At 43.1% G+C, this 16,942-nt stretch overlaps 1 protein-coding gene across 3 annotated transcripts in view; it reads left to right on the plus strand.

Annotated features, from left to right (window-relative positions):
* The window catches only part of LDLRAD4 (low density lipoprotein receptor class A domain containing 4), a 212,670-nt gene that overhangs the window by 163,756 nt on the left and 31,972 nt on the right, over positions 1-16,942 (plus strand). The gene's annotated exons all lie outside the window — the stretch shown is intronic.

The following is a 16,942-nucleotide window of genomic DNA, read 5'->3' on the forward strand; positions in this document are numbered from 1 at the left end:
GTTCTGCAAAGGAATCTGAATGGTAACAGGAATGACTTGGTTTTGGACCTCAGAGGCAGCAGTAATTTGGAGACTAAGCGTGGAATTGGTAGCCCTGAACTAGCAGTAGCCATGCAAGGTTCTCTGCAGAGTGGCAGTTCTGGTAGCTGGACCCTTGTATAAGCTGGAAAAACAAGCCATGGTGTAGATGTTGCTCACAGTGCCTCACAGTGGCAGAATTTCCTTTTTTGTTAATGGAATTGATTGGTTTTTTGATCCAGTGTGACTTGAGAGAGTGAGCTAGTTGTGCTGCCTACTTTTTTTGAAAATGCCTTTACAAGATCACCAGCCACTACAGGGAGCTGCTTTCCAGCTAGCATGGCACAGGCAGACTGCCCTGTTCGCAGCTCTCATCCTGGATGTTTTTTCCAAATCCTGCCTATTCACCACAGGTCTCCCTTAATTGCTGACATCCTTGGTGGCCCTTTGTCCAGTGACTGGCAGACTGTCACCAGATCCCTCATCTCAAATCCATCAGAGGTGTAGCAAAACCCAGCTACTTACAGGGACTGTTCCATCCTTTCTTTTGTGACCCGACTTAAACCAGAGTTTTAGTATTGAAGATTGTTAGCAGTTTATTTAATGGCATGCGAATGCTCGTCTGAGAATAGGTTCATAGTTATGCTCTTGTGATCCAAAACAGACAGGAACACAAGTCTATGTGCATCTGGTTGGGATATTAGGCTGCAGGGCTTTTGGTCCATTTGGTTTTGGTGGTATGGTTGGTTTTGTTTTACTTTGAGATGTCACTTGAAAAGAGATTTGTCCTAATTTAGCAATAAGCCATGATCTGGAGGCAAATGCATATTTGATGATGTTATAGTGTTTATAGAATGCTTAGTTTTTTATTTTTGACAGGTCTTTCATGTGATAGGATCTGTGCTTTGGGGCTGTACTCTGCAAAACTGAGAATGCAGCAGCTCTACAGGGTTTAAGATAAATCAATCTGTTTTTCCTCTTGCCTCCCATGGTAAATTTGCTCCTGTGGTGGTTGCATAAAGCAACCCAGCTGAGCAAAGCCTCAATAAAAGAGAAGAGGCTTGCAACTTGCTTTCTGTCAACTTGCCACACTCCCTCTGTACATGCTGCTCTACGCCAGTTGCAGATTACCATAGTAAATAGCTTCCAAAACTCCAGCAGTCCTTTCTCCCATGTGCCTTTGCTTGTTAGCATGACCAAAGGGCTCTTGTGCTACCGGAGCACAGCTCATCCGCTGATACTGCATGGTAGAAACCAGTTTATTATCAGTGTCCTTTTTGATACTTTGATAGCGCTAGCTGTTCATGCATTCCTGCTCCTGGAAAAGAAGTGAATTGGGTATCTGGAAATGCTAGCCGTCACAAGCTTGGAGTTGGCCAGCCTCACTTGAGGCATTTCCACTGAGGGCTAGACTTGGGACTAGTCTTCGGAGTGAATCTAGAAATCCTGTGGTGGAAAGGCATGTGGAAATCCAAGGCAGCATTATTTTTCCAGGATACTGGATACAAGTAGCCCATCAGAATAAAGAACTTTTCACCAATCTCATTTACCTTATGTTCAGAGCGTGCACCCTGTAAGACTGGAAATTGAGACTGTACTTTAACAGGCTGTAAATGAGCAGATTTTAGGCAGTTGGAATCAGGTGGTGTGCGAGGCTCATGGCATCGGTGGCGCAGTCCCTCTTCCAAGCAGAACTGACTTGCATCTGCCCGGCACCTCCATTGCAATATGGGGTGCCGGGTTTCCTGCTGTCCCACACTAGAGGTAGGAGGCAGGATAGCGTGACAGCTCTGGCTTGCAAAGAGCTACTTTTTTGCTCTGTTTCTACACTGTTTGCACCATCTAAGTTAGTGAGGTACCTGTTTTATAGCGGTGGGTACAGCATGAGCCTACACTGGCATGCTGTAGCTACCTTCCTACATACTTGCTTTCATCCAAGTTGTACAGTATGAGGAAAGACTTGGCATTGTCTTCCTGACTTACCAAATCTTGTATTAGTCATGTCTTTGGGAGATGGTGGCAGTTCTTCACCTCCCACGCATAGCCTAGATATAGTCTTTTACCGGGCTCAATATGGATGTTAAAAAAAAAAAAAAATAAAAAAATCCCAATTCTTCAACTTCTTTAACTGGAAATTGAAATAATTCATAAATGGTACAATTTTGTTTGTATGAGGAGAGCAGTAGCCTATGCTATCAATGGTATTTTTTGCTTCCCTTCCCCCTCTTGCTGTTGTGGTAGGGCGAATTGCATCATTTTTAATAAGATTAGAGCTATTTGCATTTTAAGGTGTTCAGGGTATTAGCTGGCAGTGTGTCAGTTTAGTCTGTCTGAGCTGGCTTTGGTCACCTCCCATAAAGGTTAGAGAGTTCAAAAATATTGTGCCTTGTTGAACTGAGAGTCTAGACATGTCTGGAGAGATCCTTAGTTTTCAGGGTTTGTCTAAGCTTTGTTTCAATAGGGGTGTGAAAGCTACCAAAAATGACAAGCTAACACAAAGGTTTGAAAGTCATTTGAGTACCGTGTGGGTGAGAAATGCCTGTATCTGTACTCTTAGTCAAAGAACAGTAAAAGGGCACACATTAAAAAAATAAAGAGCACTGTAAAGTAAATGAAAGGCCCTTTATTTGTGTGTAGAAATTGAAAAGGAGTTTGGGGTTGCTCCTGGCTGTACTGTAGAAACTTAGGTGTGCTGTTCAGACCTCTGCGTGGCAGGCTGCAGTCGTGTGCATTCGGCCTGATCCCTGCAACCTTTCCTGGATGTGAGCCAGGTGACAGCCTTCCCTAAGGCTTCAGGAATGAAAGAAAAGAGCAATAAATATTCCAAGTATTATTCCCGCGGGACTGCACACTTTGCCACTTGTGGAGCCCCAGCTGATGTTGGTGGACCTGTGCTCCATGCAGCCTTAGCCACCCCTGTCCTGCTCAGGTACCTTACCTCTGGTGCCACCTTTCTGTTCAAGAGGGCTTTCACTGATGACCCCCAGTTCTCCTCCTTGAAAAGGCTAGTTCCCTTTCCTCTTCCAATTCCCATGAGCCTCTTTAACCCTTGGTGGGGAAAAAAGCATATTGTCCAAGAACATGGCTTTCAGGGGAAGATCTCAAAACAAGCAGCAGTGGTGCTTCTGTTCCATAAGCTCTCTTGAATCATGGAGAGTTTAATGGGCCTTAACAGAAGTTGGACAGTTGCCTGAGCCTTGACAGATGCTGCTGTGTATTGTGTGCTATCTGGAGGAGTCCCTGTATGCTGGGGTCGTCTTACCTTGTGTAGGTACTTTGAAGCAGTGGTTGAACTAGGAATGCTTAAGGATATGCCACAGAGACTGCTTTTGAAGTTGCTGACAGATGGACAAAACACTAGAGTTACACACTGTTGTTTTTCCCAAAAAAGCTTGAGATTTCTTGACTAGCAGATCAAGTAGCCTGGGAAAAGGACAAAAGAACAGTAATGTATGCGAAATATCCCTGTTGAGGTTTCCTAGAGAGAAATTAATGCAGAACAGGAGCTATTTGCTTCTGCAAGTTTCTACAGGCAAATTATAATTCTTGACTGCTTTTCAGTTCTCATGGTAGTTGGAGTATTTTAAAGCTCTGATTCCTGGAACCATATAAATAAGAATGTCAAGTTTCATTATAAAGATTTTATAATAAAGCATGTTTCTAGCCTTCCAGACTGCGGCCTAAATCTTTAAGGCATGGCCTTAGTAAACTCAAATGTTTCTAAACAACAGAAAACAATGGAAACGTTTTCTTGATCTTGGGATTAACTTCAAGTGGGTAATACTAGAATTACCAAACTTTCCTGATGGGTAGTGCTGAAGGCTCTTGAGGGATTTAACCTCCTCAGCAGTTACGTTTAATTTGAAGTGTGGAGAAAGAGAGCAGACAGTTTATTTCCCTAGTTATTTAGGCACCATTGGTGATATATTTGTGGGTTTGTGTGTTTAATACTGGCTTTGATGTTTTCCCTTATGCATCTTTCTATTATATAAATAATGTCCTTGTTTCTTAGTGTTTGTTGTTAGTGTGTGCAAATACATTCATCTTTTGTTTCACCCTTCCCTAGTGACCTGTTACATTTAGTTATAGGATATGCAGAAAGGAAATAATTAGTCTAACTTTGATCTGCCCTTGAAATTGCGCTGTGCTTTTAAACCACTGTAAAAGAGGAACAGTAAGTTTGTTTCTGCTCTTCTCAGCAACAAAGCACAGAGTGAATCTAGGCATTGTAAATTACTGTCTTACGATAGCCTAAAGAGCCATTTTTTAACAAATGAGTTGTAGATGGAGACTTTTCTTTCCAGTGGGTTATGCTGCATATTAGGGCAGTGGTGTGCTGGGATCTCCTGAACTGTGAAATCAGAAGAGACTGTTAAATCATCACTTCTGAGCACCTGTGTGGGTGCCTGTTTCATCCCACCTGCTTATTTTCATATAGTCCCTCACCTTAATTTAGGTGTCCCCCCCTTTTTTACATTGAAGCTTAGTTTGTTGCTGATTCATTTCTGCATAGCTCTATAGCTTTTCTTTTTTTCTTTTTTTTTTTTTTCCTTTTTTCCCCTTCCTCTTTCTCTTTTGTCATTTTGCCATTCTGCTTGGCACTGCAGGAGCAAATTATTAAAGGTTCCCTGCTCCAAGGAGCTTGGGTGTGTGTGGTGGGGCGGTGTGGGGGTGGGAATCTGCCAGAAGTTATTTAAAGTAGGCTGTGAAATTTGCAAAATGTTACGGGAAAACCAGGTATAGTTTTCTGTTCCTGGAGTCCATAGTCTGGGAGCAAAGCAAAGTTTGGGTGATGGAACAAAAACATCTTGGACAGTTGTTTTTTCCAGTTGCTGGTGGTGAAGGACAGTCTTGGGTAGTATGGCCACAGCATTTGAACTGTGTGTCCATCTAGTTAATTTGCTTTTACTTAAGTTGGACCTTGCAGATTGCATTTTTTTTTTTTTTTAACCTTTAATTATTTCCCAATGTGAGGCTTTTTTTCAGACGCCAAAAATGCTATAAGGTAGGTAATAGGAAGACAGAAAGCAGCTTTATTTTTGTTAGAATCTGGTCCTTGTTTTCACAGTTTCTTTTAATGCTTAGTAAAAAGGAGAGCAGAAGGCGTTTGGAATACAGAAAACACAATGGGGCTAATTTCTCCTGCTACTCCCCATGTTCGGGCTTTGTGGTTACTGCGTGTGGCTTGGTGGGAGATTGTCGTAGTGCAACAGAAAACTGTCTTGGTGATTCAGTAGATGGACCCTGATATAGGGGAAATAGTATTTGCTGTCAACACCCTGAAAAGGTTTCCTTCAGGATGGGTGGGTTGTTTGGGTTTTTTTGGCTAGGCAGATGTTGAGCTAAGAGTATGCAGAATTTTGTACAGTGGTTGTGAGCATTTTACTCCTTAATCTCACCTCCTGTTTTATAAGAAATTAAAATTTTTTGCTGTAGTTCCAGACGTCAAGATTGTAGATATAAGGACTGTCTTTTTTTAATTATGCAGTGCTCAGGCCACTGCAGTTGTGATTCTTGATGGAAGGATCTTTGTGTTGCTGTAATACAAATAAAAGGTCAGAATGAGCTAATTTTACCATGATGTTGTTTAACAAGCATGGATGAAATGTGAAACCAAGGTCTTTAGAGATCCTCATAATTAAAGATCCCACTGTATAGTTCGTATTATTTTTTGTTACTATTTTTATTTGGGTTAACTATTATTACTACTGAGCAATGGCTTCCAGTCCAGTTCAAGTAATTTTGTTCCTTTTATCTATTAGCTGTATTTCCTGCCCAAAGCCATTGTGTTGTTGCTTTAAGATGACATCCCCTGTGCTGTACCCCAGAGCTAGATGCAGTAATATATGAAAGTGTCTTTACACACTTCACACTATTATGATGCTAAATTATTTAGGTTTTTCAAAAGGCATTTAGTTCTCTGCTGAAAGAGGATTCAAATGTGTACAGCAGTGGTGGTTATTACTCAATGTATGTTTGTCCATAAATGCATATGAAAGGTAGAGATGTTAATTTTAGTTTCGCTGAGTCTACCAGGCTGGAAACTGAATGTAAATCTGAGTATGTATCTCTCTCTTGTGTTTGCCTCTAGCAGCTTTTAGAGTTACGAATGCACATTTTTAATGACTAAATGTAACATTAACAGAGAGCCATTCTGCCCCAATTGTTTCCAAGAGAATGGACTTGCCAGAGACTGCTTTTAAGTAGCCACATCTGTCTAATCAAGGTTTCCCCCATCCCCCTGGAAAAAAAAATAAATTAAAAAGCAGAGAAAATGAGATTATTCATTTCTGTGCAAGCTTCAGAGTGGCAGCTGGACTGCCAAGTAGAAGGAAGAGATCATGTTGTATGGCTGCGTGAAAGACACTTTCCTCCAGAAGCTGGTATTTTTGTTCAGCCCTACAGCATGTGGGGAGGAGTCTGTATGGTACCACCAGGGCTGGGATGCAGTGGTGGTGTCGTGATGGGTAACCTGCTGCATTCTGCAAGTGTGGGTATGGAAAACAGCAGCAGAGGTGGAATACTGTAAAGGGTGCAGGGTCACCATTAGGTTATTATGTTTTTCTTCCAATTTTTTGACAAAACCCTGCTGCATTTTAGGAGTTTAACAGTGAAACAAAAATATTTTGGAAAGCCATCATAGCCTTTCTCTTCATTTTGCCTTTCTATGCTCCCTAAACACAAGGTGCTGCTTTGCTGGATGTTGGGGCTGGACGTGCAGGCTTGGTAGCATTACTGCTGCATGCTTGCTCTTTGCAGCTGTGACTGGGAGAGGGCCAGTGCCTACATGGTGGGACCAGCCTTGGGCTGAGACACCCAGGGGATGAGTAGCTTCCCCGTGTCAGTGGGGACAATGTGGTCCAGCTTCTGCTCCTCTCCCCTGGCCTGCCACAACAGAGAGTTTGTGGCTTGCAGAGAGCAGGGAGGGTACTTGCGTTATTCTGCCTATGCCTCCAGGCAGTTTCTGCAAAGCAGCTAGCCTCTGGCATCTTGCTCCTGTGTTGAGGAATGGGTATCTGAGTCCTGTTGGACAGGCTTTGGAGTTTGGGGGGTCTATAAGGGGAAATGGAGTTTGGCTAGCTAGAAGACTCCATCAGCTCCTGGCACCTTCCTGTTCCCTCTTGTTCCCAGTAACGTGAAACTGATAATCTTAAATGAAGTGGTTAATGTACATTACTAAAAAAAAAAAGAAAGTATATCGCAAGGTTGTGTGAAAAGTCAGAGAAGGTTTTGACCAACCCAAGGACAAGAGCGATTCAGAAAGGCATGCAGGCAGCTGGTGATGAGGTAAAGTGCAAGAGATCATCCCTTCTCTGTCCCACCTATGCCAGCAGGTTGGGAGGCCTTTGCTGGGTGAGGCATCCTGCCAGCTCCCTGAAAGGAAGGCTTTCCAGGGGCGTCAGGGCTTTCACACTGCTGTACCCTCTGACCGGGCTCATGGGGGCAGGGAAGAGACCTGGAGCAAGAGGCAGCACAACCACTTTTAAGGGTATGACCTTAAAGGAAGAGGTGCTGGAAAAGCCAAAGATAAAGACGGCCCAAAACTTCCTTAAGGCTGCCAAGCCTAAAATTAGATGCAGGCTAGGCTTTGTTTTCCTTGCAGGCTCACATGCCACATGCATCTTCCCCCAGTTGGCCTACTCCGTGATGACGGCGAGTGCTGACGCCAAGGAGCACTTGACTCTTGTGACTTTCTGTGCACCCCATTGTCACACGATGGGAGCAGGCAGGCGACACAGCAGAGCTGCCATCACATTCAGGCCCACACGGTGCGGCGCTGCTGACAGCAGTTATCCTGGGACTGTTGCCATTGACAGCCAAAATGTTGTTGACTGCAGGGAACATTGAAATTATTATTGGTGAGCAGATGAGGTATTAAGTGCAGAGTTGACGTTAGGAGTCCATGCACATGACACAATTCACCATGTCACACATTGGTTTAAAATGTGGGCAGTGGATCAGGAGCCAGCAGCAGAGAGATGCTGGATACCACACCCCACGTGCATGTTATAACCCTTTCTCAGAGGCTGTCACTTGTGTTTTGGCAGGGCACCTATTAACAGTTATGCCCAAAAAATCCACTTGTGCTAGATGGACAAGAAAAATACGCATTTGGACATAGATTGGCCATTCTGGGTGGGCCAAAACATTGAAAGATTATACTTTGAGCTGCACTTCTGTGCAAATACAGTTTGATTCTCATGTCAGTGCATTAAAATGGAGTAGTGTGACCATACAGTCACTACTGTTTAAGATGGTGTATCTGTTAAGCAGACATGCTGTTAAATCAGACTTACTCTGTGAGCTCTGAAACAGGCTATCTTAATTTTATTCAGCATTCGCTTAGCACTGTTGTATCCACATTATGCAGCATAAAAGCCTGTTAGATACGTGCTCACCAGGGAGCCCTGTGACTGAGCGAGAGCCCTTCTGATCTGTTTGCCAGGTTGCTACCAACTCTGCATGAGACTTGGGCAGTTTTAGAGGGGAGGGATACAGGTAAAACTAGCTGCTGTGCAAGGGACTGATCAGCCCAGGACATTCCAGGAACACAGAATTCGGTTTTTCATTTTGCTTCTCCCTGCTTGTCCTGTTTCCTCCAGCTGCTTAGGGAAAGCAGCAGTTTTACAGCTGCCTTCTTTAATCCCCTTTCACTGGACTGCAATTTTACCCAAGCAGTACCTACATTAAAGGAAGGGAGAGGCACGGAGTATAAAGCTGCACGAAGGGTTTTACACTTGTCTCCTTGCTTGCTGTGTAGCCAGGATAAGTCATAACCGTTTTTCCAAATCCCTGTGAGTTTTTCTTCAAAATGAAGTGATTAACTTCTGCTGTAAACTTCCCCTTGTCTAGGGCATCCAGGCCTTGTGCTGAGCTTGACAGCATTCAAGATCTCCTGCCCACATAGACTATTAGGTTCTGCTTATCCTTCGTTTCCACTGCCTGGTGAAATATTAGATAACGGGGAAAGAGCTTATCTTACATGCGTCTGAACTGACAAATATGGCAGCCTTTCAGTAAAAAGGCTAATGCAGACGAGGCCTTTTTCCTGGCTAGAATAAGAATGAGGCCAGCGCTTGTCTTCTGCCACTGACAACGGTCAGATGTGTGCAGCATGATTTCCATAGCATCCAGACAGTCAGAGCACCTAAATCTACCTGTCTAGTCAATACATCAGCTTTGCTGGAGCGGGGAGCTGAAGTTTGTCATTGAGGCGGGTTTCTAATGCAGCACGAATGGATCTTTCAGCTGTACTCCAGGGTAAACATTGTAAGCCACGCAAATTTATTTACCAGCGGTGACAAATAACTGTGTCAGTCACTTTTGTTTTCTTCCCTAAGTAAGACATTCTCTATAAATGCCCTTATGGATTTAATTTTTGCAGCTTTAACCAGGGGGGAGGGGAAATGGGGGGGATTTCTTGCTGTTTGAACAGGTTAATATTAGTGTTTTTTACTCTCTGTGTTTCTGCACATGAAAAAATGAGTTTAAGTTTGGACTCGATGATCTCAAAAGTCTTTTCCAACCTAGATGATTCTATGATTCTAATAAACTTCAAAGGGACCCATTTCAGGGTTTAACAGTTTGATGGTAGCAGCTGGGAAACACTGTCCTGGTATCAGTATTGAGGTGAGTTTGGCTGAAAAGCATAGCTGAGAAGTCTTTACCGTGCCAGGGCTACCTGGAGGGGGAAGAGGAGCAGGAAGGAGGGGGCTGCTTTGCCCGCAGGGTGCTGAGCAAGGCCTGTTACTCATTTCAGAAGTTTCTTGGCTTGTCTCAGGCATAGAGCTGTGCTTGAAGTTTAACGCTTCCATTTTGAGAGAGTACTCACCATTATAATGTGGCATATTTCTACATTGCATTCATACAGATATTTTGGGAAATTGTTTTCCCAGCCGTAAATCCTAAACTGTACATTTGCTGTCAAATTCTCAGCCAACAGCTAAAACCCAAAGTGTCTGACAGCTCATAAAGCTGGGGATCTAGTGGGAGAAACCGGTAGCCTTTTCAGAAATGAAGGACTAGAAGTTAATGGGTGGCTTGCTGCAGTTCGGGGAAACACAACTGTGCTCTGAATAGAGGAAGTGGAAAGAGTCGTTAGTTGGGCAAGCCAGACACACCTAGACAGCATCCTGAGCTGCTGCCAACCCACACGGGGGTTTTGGACCTTTTCCAGGCTTTGTTCCTGAAAATAAATTGTTCAAGATGGGAAACTTTGAAGATTGCATTGACCAGTGAGCTGTGCCTCTGGGTGTGAGCTTTAAGGGAGAGAACACAGGCTTTGAATTTGGGCTAGAGGCTCACAGAGAAAAAGCTGTGATCAAAGTTTAGCCTACATTTCATATGTTTGCAGGAGGTGATCTGCAATTTTTTTGTTGTTTCTCCTTATCAGTGAGGTTTATTCTGGCCTCAGAAATTGAGAAAGGGCTGTCAATCTGATTATTTAGTTTAGCTATTGACTGGCTTTGTAGCTGCAATTCATATAAAATGATTGCTGCTGGGTCTATTTCACAGGAGCAGCACATGAAGAAATTAACATCTATAAACCATTCAGAATATGTAAAACAATGGATATATGCTAAGTATTACGTTATTTATTTAATACTCTGATAGCCATGTTGCAAAACAAATGAAGAGGTGGGGATATCTTTTGGAACAGAATATACTGCAGTGCCTGCCCTGATCTGCATTAGACATCTGCACTGTGAAGTACAAGTGATGCTGAAAGATGCACTGAGAAAACAAATGGGTTACAATACTGTCGTGTTAGAAATGACAAAATGTGTAGGCAACAGAGAAACTAAAACTACTTCGGTTTCAGGCATAATTGTAAAGTATTAACTAAAGAAATACAGCAGGAAAGGTAAAATATGAACAGTTTGGAAACTGGGACTCACACTTCTTTATATGACAGAAGCTCTGTGCTAAAAAAAAAAAAAAAGAGCAACTTTTCTTTTAGCTGAATTTTTTTTTTCCAATTTAACACTGGAAACCACAACTCTTACCTATAAAAGTAAAAAAAAAAACCAACACCAAAAACAAAAAAACCCACCTTCCTGAAATTTTTTTTAGGTATTCACGTTTAAGCTGGCTTTAAGGAGGACACCTACAATGAACAGAAAGTCCTAGTTGAGCTTTCACAGCAAGAAATATGAGAGCACATGAAGCAAAAATGCCAGAGCCCTTTCAAATTCAAAGTGTCTAAGCTGTCTGCCCAAAAAAAGGATAGATTCAAGCTGGGAGCCAGTTTGGGTTGTATGACAGATTCATGTTCCTTGTATGCACAGCCTTGGCTTGAGCAGTTCCCTTCTTCCCATCTTCTGTGTGTAAAACAGAAACCATATATATTGACAGCAAGGTAAAGTTATTTGATGTGTCTATAAAAAACAGGGTAAGAGCTGGAAAGAGTGTCCCTTTTCTAATTAAATCTAATAAAACTGTGCTAATTCAATGACATGCAGCTTCCAAGGCAGGAAACATGGCAGGTAAGGTATCAGCAGGTGAGCAACTCAGCCTCGCCATCCCTAGTGTGGTACAGAAACGCTTCTCAGACTTCATCCATGAATCATCCGTGATTAGTGCACTGAGATTTCTCCTGTGAGACCCTTTTGTGTACCTACTGCAGCCAGGGAATCAGATCCCTGAGAACAGAAGTAGGCTGAGAAGCTCTTTCCGTAGTGTGTAAACTTTGTGAGGAAAGTAATTGCAAGCTTGCACTGCATTCGGTTGCGACTACAGAAATAGGAGTGGTGCAGCATGTACAGGGAGTATATACTGCCCTTCCTGAGGGTGGGGGCTGCGTGGCCAGGTCTTTGTCACATGCCACAGGGAGTTTGTATGCGTGGTCCTTGTGGTGTGGTGTGCCCAGGCATTGTGGATGGGAGCGGACGGAGGTGCATGGGTGCACACAGGTGTCTGATGAAGTCCGGGCGCACAGTGTGTGTGGGAGGTTGAGGTGCTGTGTGCAGGTGGCCAGCACGTGCCTCTGATGTCAGACGTGTCCCAGACCCTGCACACTCACTGAGTATGCACTGCACTGGCAAAACACGTACTCTCAGGAGTCATTTGTCTGGGACTTCTGAATGGCAAAAAGCGTGGTCTGAGCTGCTATGCAGATCAGGATGTCAGGCGTCCTGAAATCCTGGACAAATCCCCTTAGTGCTTTTGGTAAATGTGCAACTGGGATTTGCTGTTGTGACAGCAGATCCTGTGGTAAAAATACCTGTCTCCCAGCATTGCAAACCTGACTCACGTCCCACAGGTAACGGGTGAGCAGTCGGTGCTGTTTCTTGAATCTTTGCGCAAGTGCGTGAAGCAGTCCTGGTGGCAGGGGATCACAAAGCTGCATTGCAAAGCACTTGCCTGGCTCAGGCCAAATCTCTGCAGCTGTGGCTTAAGACTCAGCAGATCAGAGGTATGGCAGAGACCCCTGATCTCAGACTGAACGGGATGATGTCTCTGCCCTTTGCTTCTCCAGAAGGCTGCATCTGCCCTGCACTTGCCAGTGCAACTTGACGGTGTGGAAGGTGTGCGGGCAGTGTCCCCTCCTAGGCTGGGCAGGAAGCACAGCCCTCTCCCTGGAGGCTGCATAACAACTTGGGTTTGTTTGCTTTTAACCCTTCACCTTAATCCTAATTTTCATTAGGTTTCATTGGGTTTTTTTATTAAGAATTAGGACTGTGCCAAATTTGAAGCATCGGTAGTTTCACTACCACAATGGGGTAGCGTAGAGTGAGGAGTGAATGTGCTTTTCCTGCTCTGTGTGTGCAGGCACCCATGAGAGAGCACAGTTTCTCTGTAACTCTGAAAATTAGTATCTTACTCTCCAAACTTCCTTTCCCACAAGGAGATTCACCCAGAAGGTCTCACCCCACCCAAACAGGGTGTAATGGTATCTCTTTAGTGGGCTACACAAAAATGCTACCGGTGAGTCAGTACAGTGTTGGATGTACAGTCGTACAGAGTGTGAACATAGGATGAAGTAGTTTGAAATGCAGCCTCCCATCCAAAAATACCAGCCAACCAACTGTAAGATACATTAGCTGTCAGTTCCCAGTGTGTCTGTTGAGATTTCAAGCAAATTTTGGTTTTTGCTGGCACACAAAGGAAAATGCCATTGCAGCCACTTGGGGCCTGCCTTTTGCTCATCGGGAAAGGGCACCTGTCCTTTGCCACTAGGCAGATCTTGAAAATGCACCTTTATGATTTAAGTGCTCATATGTCGTCTTCAAAAGTGGCTTAGCAGCCCAAATTTCATAGAGTACTGGTATCAGGCAGTGTGTGAAGACCGGCGCGGGTGAGGCCGTGCTCTGTGGAAGCACTGCTGTGGTATCAGGAGAGGGAAGAGTGGGGACAGGCAGGGAGAGCTGAAGGGACTTCCCTTAAGTCACTAGAAGGTCTGTGATAGAGCTGGGGAGAGAAGTTGAACCTCAGTCTGATGTAGCTAGTAGACGATGCATTCTCCTTAAACATCTTTTATGCCATATTTTTGGGGCAGTCTTGTATGTGCTGTACGCAGGGCCATTTTTCCATTTCTTTCTCAGTCCCTGAAGTCCTCCTATGAAACACTTCAAGTTTAAGTATACTGTACCAAATTCAGTGTTATGCTGGTAGTACAGGGGAAGAAATGGATGGAGGAGCAGTGTTAGAAAGCACCCCTTCAGCCCTTACTGAGACCCCAGCTCTGTCCTAGAGTCTGTTCAAAAACATCCATCCCTCCTGGATTGCCTGGGCTGAGTAACATCACAGCCCACCAAGTAGTGGGACGCTGCTATTCCACGGATGAAGCAACACTGCATTGCCAGTATCATTAGGCTGCTGGTTTTGTTTCTGGCTCTTGGCTTCCACCCTGAAATGATGGTGTCACTGGAGCTGCCTAGAGGTACAACAGTTATCCCAGACTTGTGCAGGGTACAAGAGGTTGTTGGTCTTTATGGTAAATGGTCAAGCTGCCTTCCTGTCATATGCGCAATGTCTCAGAAGTGGTTTGAGCTTGTAGATACCATTAATTATGTTGAAAACAAGAATACTGTCATTGCACTGGGTAGGATTGGCCTAATTTTATGTAAAGTCGATGCGGATTTAAGCTTCGTATCGAGTTACTAGGGTGCTGTCCGTCAAGTCATGTTTGGAAATCGTTTTTTAGAAGCTGTGCCAGTTTTAACATGCTGCTTTAATATTTTTCTGGCTGCAATAGGGCAAGACATAGAAATCTTACATTGTCATCACACAGAGCTGTGAAGCATGGGGTTTTTTGGTTTGTGTTTTTTTTTTCTTTCTCTCTCTTGCACTCTGTCATATGGAAACCAGATCAAGATTATGAAATTATTGCCCACAAACTGTGATCTTTTTTCTCTTTTGTGGTGGGGACTGACAAGTCAGTGATGGCTTGGTGCTGTTGGTACTAGCTGTTCATGCTGCACGCATTTGTATGTATCAGGAAGTGCTGAACTTGGCGTGCTTCTCGGTTGGCACACAGGCTGGTGAAACGTCAGATTTTTAATTGTGATAAAGTTCATGAAAGAAAAAATTATGGCAGATGTTTCCTTTTGTCAGAGCTGAAGTGAATCATTAAAATGTGATATGATGTACTATGAACTAGTCAGTGTAAACATCATCCCTGTGAACATGTCAAAAGACTGAAGAACGTAGACGATTCATGGTAATGTCAAAAACCATGTGGTCTGAATGCTGTATTACCAAGCTCTTCTCTTTAAATGCAGAGCATGAATCTTATGAATTTTTATTGCCTTTATACAAAATGAAAAGATAACATATTCTGCTTTGGTAAAAATAGCCTGGTAGCTTCTGCAACATGGTTGTCATTTCGCTGGTGGTATACTCAGAGGTCTGCTTTTCACAAGCAGCAGTGAGGTATCCGATTCTCGCTGAGCACTGAGCTTGCTTGCCTAATTCCCTCTTTTCTAGAGGATGTATTTTTGGGAAGTCTTACTCCTTTGCCAGTCTGAAGGAAGTGGCAGAAACGCCGCTGCTTGCCGAGGAATGCCTGTGATGATGCGTTAAAAGTGGCTCCCGATAAGTGGTTATGGAAAAACTGCAGGAAGCTTCTGACGGCCAACATTCTCTGTGGACTTTCTCTCCCACCTCCTCACATCCCCTGCAGGAGGATTATTGTCTACGTGCTCACTTAGGCCATTAGTCAGAACAGAAGTGCATTAGAAACTTCCTGATGCTTCCCCATGAGCTGAGTACATTGTATCTGCAGTTATTCTCATTGTGGCTGGTCTAAGAAGTCTTGACTAGATTCTGATTCTTATTCCCAGTGTTGTCAGTTCTCAGTATTTTAACATAAATTAAGTGGGTTTCTTAATGCTTCAGCTGTTGGAATCAAGGGAGTTGACGAATATCTTCATTTTGACATAAAGGTCAAAGAAACACCGGAAAGATGTGATCGAAGTGTACCCAAAGTCTTGTTTTATGCCACTCTTTGATCTCTGATTTGAGGGAGCTTGACTTAACAGTTTGGAATGCTGTGGATTAGGAATAAAATATTCTGTTATATCATAAAGTGGCTTATAAAGTGCAACAAATCCAAATAATTCTGCATGTCAGAAGTCTCAGTCCCCATCTCTTTTGGGGATACACTGAAAGTGAGGTGAATGTGTTTTGCAGACCAATTTGAATACTTTTAAACTGTGGCCCCCTTCTCCAGATCAATTACATTGATTTACTGGGGAAAATGTGTGTTTTGTGCATGGACATACACAAATTGTATACAAACAATGTATTTTATTTTAAGCAGGGCTGCAGAAGCCAGAAGTAATGAACTTAGTACACAGATTCAGTGATAACAGTTGTTAATGGCAAGGCATCTATAGTTTTTGCACCATGGTGATTTGTGGAAATGCACTGTTCTTTTTTAAATCAGCATAAATTTTTACACCTCTCTTGCACCATAGGAACTTAATCCATCATGAAAACTCAGTAGAAGCTGCACCATTGTATCCTGAGGCAGATGTGAAATTTGTGTGAGTCACTGATTTGTGATCAAGCTGAAGGAAACTGAGTCTACAGTTCTTAAGAAAGAAGCCGCCCATTTGGGATGCATTTACGCAGCTCTTTTTGTATAAATCATTAGCGCTATAAACTATCCATTGTTGTTAGGAGAAGAAATTTAACAATGCAAATAAAACAAAATACTGTGGCAGAGCAATTTTATGCTTGATTGTAATGTTTAATGGCATGTTCTCATAAAGAGATTTTCCCATCCTTCAGACCTATCATGTCTGTGACTCCCTTTATTTCCAATGGTTTGGATGTCCCCCATTTTATTCCTAGAGTTTTTTTCTCTAGAGCAATTTCTGTAAACATGCTGCAGCATGGGGTTATCCAGGGTTAATTTCCCTTATGATTACACATCCAGACAGCATATATGTAAATGCGGCAAGACAAGTGATAAGAAAACTGTAGGATAAAAGAAAATGAAGAAAATTCCTTTGTTTTGCTTGTAGATCCATTTTTCAGTATCAGTGTATTTTCCTTAATTTTCAGTGTTAATGCTAGCTTACATTGGCATCTTGGTTCTTTAAAAACATTATTTTTCTGTCATCGCTGGCCTAAATTTTTGCATTATGTTGATTCCCTTTCTCTCCCCTATCTCTTTGGATGTTTCTTCCAGGTTCCTCTCTTCATCCTTTACTTTCAGGTACTAGACGGCACCATCATTGAGGCAGAGCTTTGTATCTCTAAACCAGCTGGTTATATTAGTGTCAGAAATAAAAATACAGCGTTCACATTCTACTTGTATTTTTAGTGCTTTACTGTAATCCTGGTTCTATTTTCCCTTCTTATCTCCATTCTATGTCTTGCCGTTAGGTTCCTTTTTTTAGACCAAGGTTGCTGGGTTTTCTTGTGATCTTGGAAGGTTTCTGCACTGTCCAGCTTTTTGAGGTCTTCCCATACA

This window comes from Falco punctatus (assembly GCF_963210335.1).
Source record: "Falco punctatus genome assembly, chromosome: 3".
NCBI lineage: Eukaryota > Metazoa > Chordata > Aves > Falconiformes > Falconidae > Falco > Falco punctatus.